Consider the following 6,341-nt stretch of genomic DNA (forward strand, 5'->3'; position numbering starts at 1 on the left):
CTTTCTAACTAATCTTTCTTCTTTCTTTCTTTCTTTCTTTCTAACTAATCTTTCTTCTTTCTTTCTTTCTTTCTTTCTTTCTTTCTTTCTTTCTTTCTTTCTAACTAATCTTTCTTCTTTCTTTCTTTCTTTCTTTCTTTCTTTCTAACTAATCTTTCTTTCTTTTTAACTAATCTTTCTTCTTTCTTTCTTTCTTTCTTTCTTTCTTTTTTTCTTTCTAATCTTTCTTCTTTCTTTCTTTCTTTCTTTCTAACTAATCTTTCTTTCTTTCTTTCTTTCTTTCTTTCTTTCTTTCTAGCTAATCTTTCTTCTTTCTTTCTTTCTTTCTTTCTAACTAACATTTCTTCTTTCTTTCTTTCTTTCTTTCTTTCTTTATCTCTTTTTTAAACTAATCTTTCTTTCTTTCTTTCTAACTAATCTTTCTTTCTTTCTTTCTAACTAATCTTTCTTTCTTTCTAACTAATCTTTCTTTCAGTGAAACCAATCCTTCTGTCTATCTAACAAATCTTTCTTTTCTTTTCTAACTAATCAATCTATCCGACTTCAAACTACTTTAAACTTCTTCAAACTCTCTGGTCCGGCTTTCTCAAGCCAACTTAAAGTTTGTCTCATCAAACTTTTTTTCTAGTTCTTCTTCTTCTTCTTCTTCTTCTTCTTCTTCTTCTTCTTCTTCTTATTTTTCTTACCCAAAAAATTCTGACTGCTACTCCTCCTAGAGTTTTAACTCTACAAACTCCAAACTCGGGTCAGACCTTCAGACTGTTCTGACTCGAGTTGCTATATCTTTTCAGACTGATTTGACTTTCAGATTTCTTAAAAATTAATATTAAAAATCATAAAAATCCCATTGACTTTCATTGCAAAGTAGTCCCATTAGTGTACAACACAAACTCAAATCTAAACTCCCTGAAGCCCTAGACTCAATTAAACTACCATTCTATATGTACTAATGAACTTATCTATCTATCTATCTATCTATCTATCTATCTATCTATCTATCTATCTATCTATCTATCTATCTATCTATCTATCTATCTATCTATCTCTCTTTTTAACTAATCTTTCATTCTTTCTAACTAATCTTTCATTCTTTCTAACTAATCTTTCTTTCTTTCTAACTAATCTTTCTTTCTTCTAACTAATCTTTCATTCTTTCTAACTAATCTTTCTTTCTTTCTAACTAATCTTTCTTTCTTCTAACTAATCTTTTTCTTTCTAACTAATCTATCTTTCTTTCTAACTAACCTTTCTTTCTTCTAACTAATCTATCTTTCTTTCTAACTAATCTATCTTTCTTTCTAACTAATCTATCTTTCTTTCTAACTAATCTATCTTTCTTTCTAACTAATCTTTCTTTCTTCTAACTAATCTATCTTTCTTTCTAACATTCTAACTAATCTTTCTTTCTTTGTAACTAATCTATCTTTCTTTCTAACTAATCTTTCTTTCTTTGTAACTAATCTATCTTTCTTTCTAACTAATCTTTCTTTCTTCTAACTAATCTATCTTTCTTTCTAACTTTCTAACTAATCTATCTTTCTTTCTAACTAATCTTTCTTTCTTTCTAACTAATCTTTCTTTCTTTCTTTCTTTCTTTCTTTCTTTCTAACTAATCTATCTTTCTTTCTAACTTATCTTTCTTTTTTATTTCTAACTAATCTCTTTCTTTCTAACTAATCTATCTTTCTTTCTAACTAATCTATCTTTCTTTCTAACTAATCTATCTTTCTTTCTAACTAATCTTTCTTTCTTTCTAACTAATCTTTCTTTCTTTCTTTCTAACTAATCTATCTTTCTTTCTAACGTATCTTTCTTTTTTATTTCTAACTAATCTCTTTCTTTCTAACTAATCTATCTTTCTTTCTAACTAATCTATCTTTCTTTCTAACTAATCTATCTTTCTTTCTAACTAATCTTTCTTTCTTTCTAACTAATCTATCTTTCTTTCTAACTTATCTTTCTTTTTTATTTCTAACTAATCTCTTTCTTTCTAACTAATCTCTTTCTTTCTAACTAATCTATCTTTCTTTCTAACTAATCTTTCTTTCTTTCTTACTAATCTATCTTTCTTTCTAACTAATCTATCCATCTTTCTTTCTAACTAATCTATCGTTCTTTCTTTCTATCTAATCTATCTATCTTTCTTTCTAACTAATCTTTCTTTCTTTCTAACTAATCTATCTTTCTTTCTAACTAATCTATCTTTCTTTCTCACTAATCTATCTTTTTTTCATTCTAACAAATCTATCTATCTTTCTTTCTAACTAATCTATCTTCTTTCTTTCTTTCTTTCTTTCTAACTAATCTTTCTTCTTTCTTTCTTTCTTTCTTTCTTTCTTTCTTTCTTTCTTTCTTTCTAACTAATCTTTCTTCTTTCTTTCTTTCTTTCTTTCTTTCTTTCTTTCTTTCTTTCTTTCTAACTAATCTTTCTTTCTTTCTTTCTAACTAATCTTTCTTCTTTCTTTCTGTCTTTCTTTCTTTCTTTCTAGCTAATCTTTCTTCTTTCTTTCTAACTAATCTTTCTTCTTTCTTTCTTTCTTTCTTTCTTTCTTTCTTTCTTTCTTTCTTTCTTTCTTTCTAACTAATCTTTCTTCTTTCTTTCTTTCTTTCTTTCTTTCTAACTAATCTTTCTTCTTTCTTTCTTTCTTTCTTTCTTTCTTTCTAACTAATCTTTCTTCTTTCTTTCTTTCTTTCTTTCTTTCTTTCTAACTAATCTTTCTTTCTTTCTAACCAATCTATCTATCTTTCTTTCTAACTAATATTTCTTTCTAACTAATCTATCTTTCTTTCTAACTAATCTATCTTTCTTTCTTACTAATCTTTCTTTCTTTCTAACTAATCTATCTTCTTTCTTTCTTTCTTTCTTTCTTTCTTTCTTTCTTTCTTTCTTTCTTTCTTTCTAACTAATCTTTCTTCTTTCTTTCTAACTAATCTTTCTTCTTTCTTTCTTTCTTTCTTTCTTTCTTTCTAATCTTTCTTCTTTCTTACTTTCTAACTAATCTTTCTTCTTTCTTTCTTTCTTTCTTTCTTTCTTTCTTTCTTTCTTTCTTTCTTTCTTTCTTTCTTTCTAACTAATATTTCTTCTTTCTTTCTTTCTTTCTTTCTTTCTTTCTTTCTAACTAATCTTTCTTCTTTCTTTCTTTCTTTCTTTCTTTCTAACTAATCTTTCTTCTTTTCTTTCTTTCTTTCTTTCTTTCTTTCTTTCTTTCTTTCTTTCTAATTAATTTTTCTTTCTTTCTTTCTTTCTTTCTTTCTTTCTTTCTTTCTAACTAATCTTTCTTCTTTCTTTCTTTCTTTCTTTCTAACTAATCTTTCTTCTTTCTTTCTTTCTTTCTTTCTTTCTTTCTTTCTTTCTTTCTAGCTAATCTTTCTTCTTTCTTTCTTTCTTTCTAACTAATATTTCGTCTTTCTTTCTAACTAATCTTTCTTTCTTTTTAACTAATCTTTCTTCTTTCTTTCTTTCTTTCTTTTTTTCTTTCTAATCTTTCTTCTTTCTTTCTTTCTTTCTTTCTTTCTAACTAATCTTTCTTTCTTTCTTTCTTTCTTTCTAGCTAATCTTTCTTCTTTCTTTCTTTCTTTCTTTCTTTCTAACTAACATTTCTTCTTTCTTTCTTTCTTTCTTTATCTCTTTTTTAAACTAATCTTTCTTTCTTTCTTTCTAACTAATCTTTCTTTATTTCTTTCTAACTAATCTTTCTTTCTTTCTAACTAATCTTTCTTTCAGTGAAACCAATCCTTCTGTCTATCTAACTAATCTTTCTTTTCTTTTCTAACTAATCAATCTATCCGACTTCAAACTACTTTAAACTTCTTCAAACTCTCTGGTCCGGCTTTCTCAAGCCAACTTAAAGTTTGTCTCATCAAACTTTTTTTCTAGTGCTTCTTCTTCTTCTTCTTCTTCTTCTTCTTCTTCTTCTTCTTCTTATTTTTCTTACCCAAAAAATTCTGACTGCTACTCCTCCTAGAGTTTTAACTCTACAAACTCCAAACTCGGGTCAGACCTTCAGACTGTTCTGACTCGAGTTGCTATATCTTTTCAGACTGATTTGACTTTCAGATTTCTTAAAAATTAATATTAAAAATCATAAAAATCCCATTGACTTTCATTGCAAAGTAGTCCCATTAGTGTACAACACAAACTCAAATCTAAACTCCCTGAAGCCCTAGACTCAATTAAACTACCATTCTATATGTACTAATGAACTTATCTATCTAACTATCTATCTATCTATCTATCTATCTATCTATCTATCTATCTATCTATCTATCTATCTATCTATCTATCTATCTATCTATCTCTCTTTTTAACTAATCTTTCATTCTTTCTAACTAATCTTTCATTCTTTCTAACTAATCTTTCTTTCTTTCTAACTAATCTTTCTTTCTTCTAACTAATCTTTCATTCTTTCTAACTAATCTTTCTTTCTTTCTAACTAATCTTTCTTTCTTCTAACTAATCTTTTTCTTTCTAACTAATCTATCTTTCTTTCTAACTAACCTTTCTTTCTTCTAACTAATCTATCTTTCTTTCTAACTAATCTATCTTTCTTTCTAACTAATCTATCTTTCTTTCTAACTAATCTATCTTTCTTTCTAACTAATCTTTCTTTCTTCTAACTAATCTATCTTTCTTTCTAACTTTCTAACTAATCTATCTTTCTTTCTAACTAATCTTTCTTTCTTTCTAACTAATCTTTCTTTCTTTCTTTCTTTCTTTCTTTCTAACTAATCTATCTTTCTTTCTAACTTATCTTTCTTTTTTATTTCTAACTAATCTCTTTCTTTCTAACTAATCTATCTTTCTTTCTAACTAATCTATCTTTCTTTCTAACTAATCTATCTTTCTTTCTAACTAATCTTTCTTTCTTTCTAACTAATCTTTCTTTCTTTCTTTCTAACTAATCTATCTTTCTTTCTAACGTATCTTTCTTTTTTATTTCTAACTAATCTCTTTCTTTCTAACTAATCTATCTTTCTTTCTAACTAATCTATCTTTCTTTCTAACTAATCTATCTTTCTTTCTAACTAATCTTTCTTTCTTTCTAACTAATCTTTCTTTCTTTCTTACTAATCTATCTTTCTTTCTAACTAATCTATCCATCTTTCTTTCTAACTAATCTATCGTTCTTTCTTTCTAACTAATCTATCTATCTTTCTTTCTAACTAATCTATCGTTCTTTCTTTCTAACTAATCTATCTATCTTTCTTTCTAACTAATCTATCTTTCTTTCATTCTAACAAATCTATCTATCTTTCTTTCTAACTAATCTATCTTTCTTTTTTTTAACTAATCTTTCTTTCTTTCTTTCTAACCAATCTATCTATCTTTCTTTCTAACTAATATTTCTTTCTAACTAATCTATCTTTCTTTCTAACTAATCTATCTTTCTTTCTTTCTAACTAATCTGTCTTTCTTTCTTTCTAACTAATCTATCTTTCTTTCTAACTAATCTATCTTTCTTTCTTTCTAACTAATCTTTCTTTCTAACTAATCTATCTTTCTTTCTTTCTAACTAATCTATCTTTTTTCTTTCTGACTAACTTATCTATCTTTCTTTCTAACTAATCTATCTTTCTTTCTTTCTCACTAATCTATCTTTCTTTCATTCTAACAAATCTATCTATCTTTCTTTCTAACTAATCTGTCTTTCTTTCTTTCTAACTAATCTATCTTTCTTTCTAACTAATCTATCTTTCTTTCTTTCTAACTAATCTTTCTTTCTAACTAATCTATCTTTCTTTCTTTCTAACTAATCTATCTTTTTTCTTTCTGACTAACTTATCTATCTTTCTTTCTAACTAATCTATCTTTCTTTCTTTCTCACTAATCTATCTTTCTTTCATTCTAACAAATCTATCTATCTTTCTTTCTAACTAATCTTTCTTTCTTTCTAACCAAGCTATCTATCTTTCTTTCTAACTAATATTTCTTTCTAACTAATCTATCTTTCTTTCTAACTAATCTATCTTCTTTCTTTCTAAATAATCTATCTATCTTTTATCTTTCTAACTAATCTATCTTTCTTTCTAACTAATCTATGTTTTTTTCTTTCTAACTAATCTTTCTTTCTTTCTTTCTTTCTTTCTTTCTAACTAATCTATCTTTCTTTCTAACTAATCTATCCATCTTTCTTTCTAACTAATCTATCGTTCTTTCTTTCTATCTAATCTATCTATCTTTCTTTCTAACTAATCTTTCTTTCTTTCTAACTAATCTATCCTTCTTTCTAACTAATCTATCTTTCTTTCTCACTAATCTATCTTTCTTTCATTCTAACAAATCTATCTATCTTTCTTTCTAACTAATCTATCTTTCTTTTTTCTAACTAATCTTTCTTTCT

At 25.7% G+C, this 6,341-nt stretch overlaps 1 long non-coding RNA gene across 1 annotated transcript; it reads right to left on the reverse strand.

Moving 5' to 3' along the window:
* Positions 1 to 2,126: 2,126 nt before the first annotated feature.
* On the reverse strand, positions 2,127 to 6,131 carry LOC130077712 (uncharacterized). Its single transcript, XR_008805820.1, has 3 exons — positions 6,116 to 6,131; positions 5,069 to 5,218; positions 2,127 to 2,160 (listed from the first exon to the last, which is right to left on the reverse strand). It is a non-coding gene; the product is annotated as an uncharacterized LOC130077712 (long non-coding RNA).
* Positions 6,132 to 6,341: the final 210 nt, after the last annotated feature.

This window comes from Rhinichthys klamathensis, unplaced genomic scaffold (genome assembly GCF_029890125.1).
Source record: "Rhinichthys klamathensis goyatoka isolate OS25496 unplaced genomic scaffold, OSU_Roscu_1.1 h1tg000770l_1, whole genome shotgun sequence".
Taxonomy (NCBI): domain Eukaryota; kingdom Metazoa; phylum Chordata; class Actinopteri; order Cypriniformes; family Leuciscidae; genus Rhinichthys; species Rhinichthys klamathensis.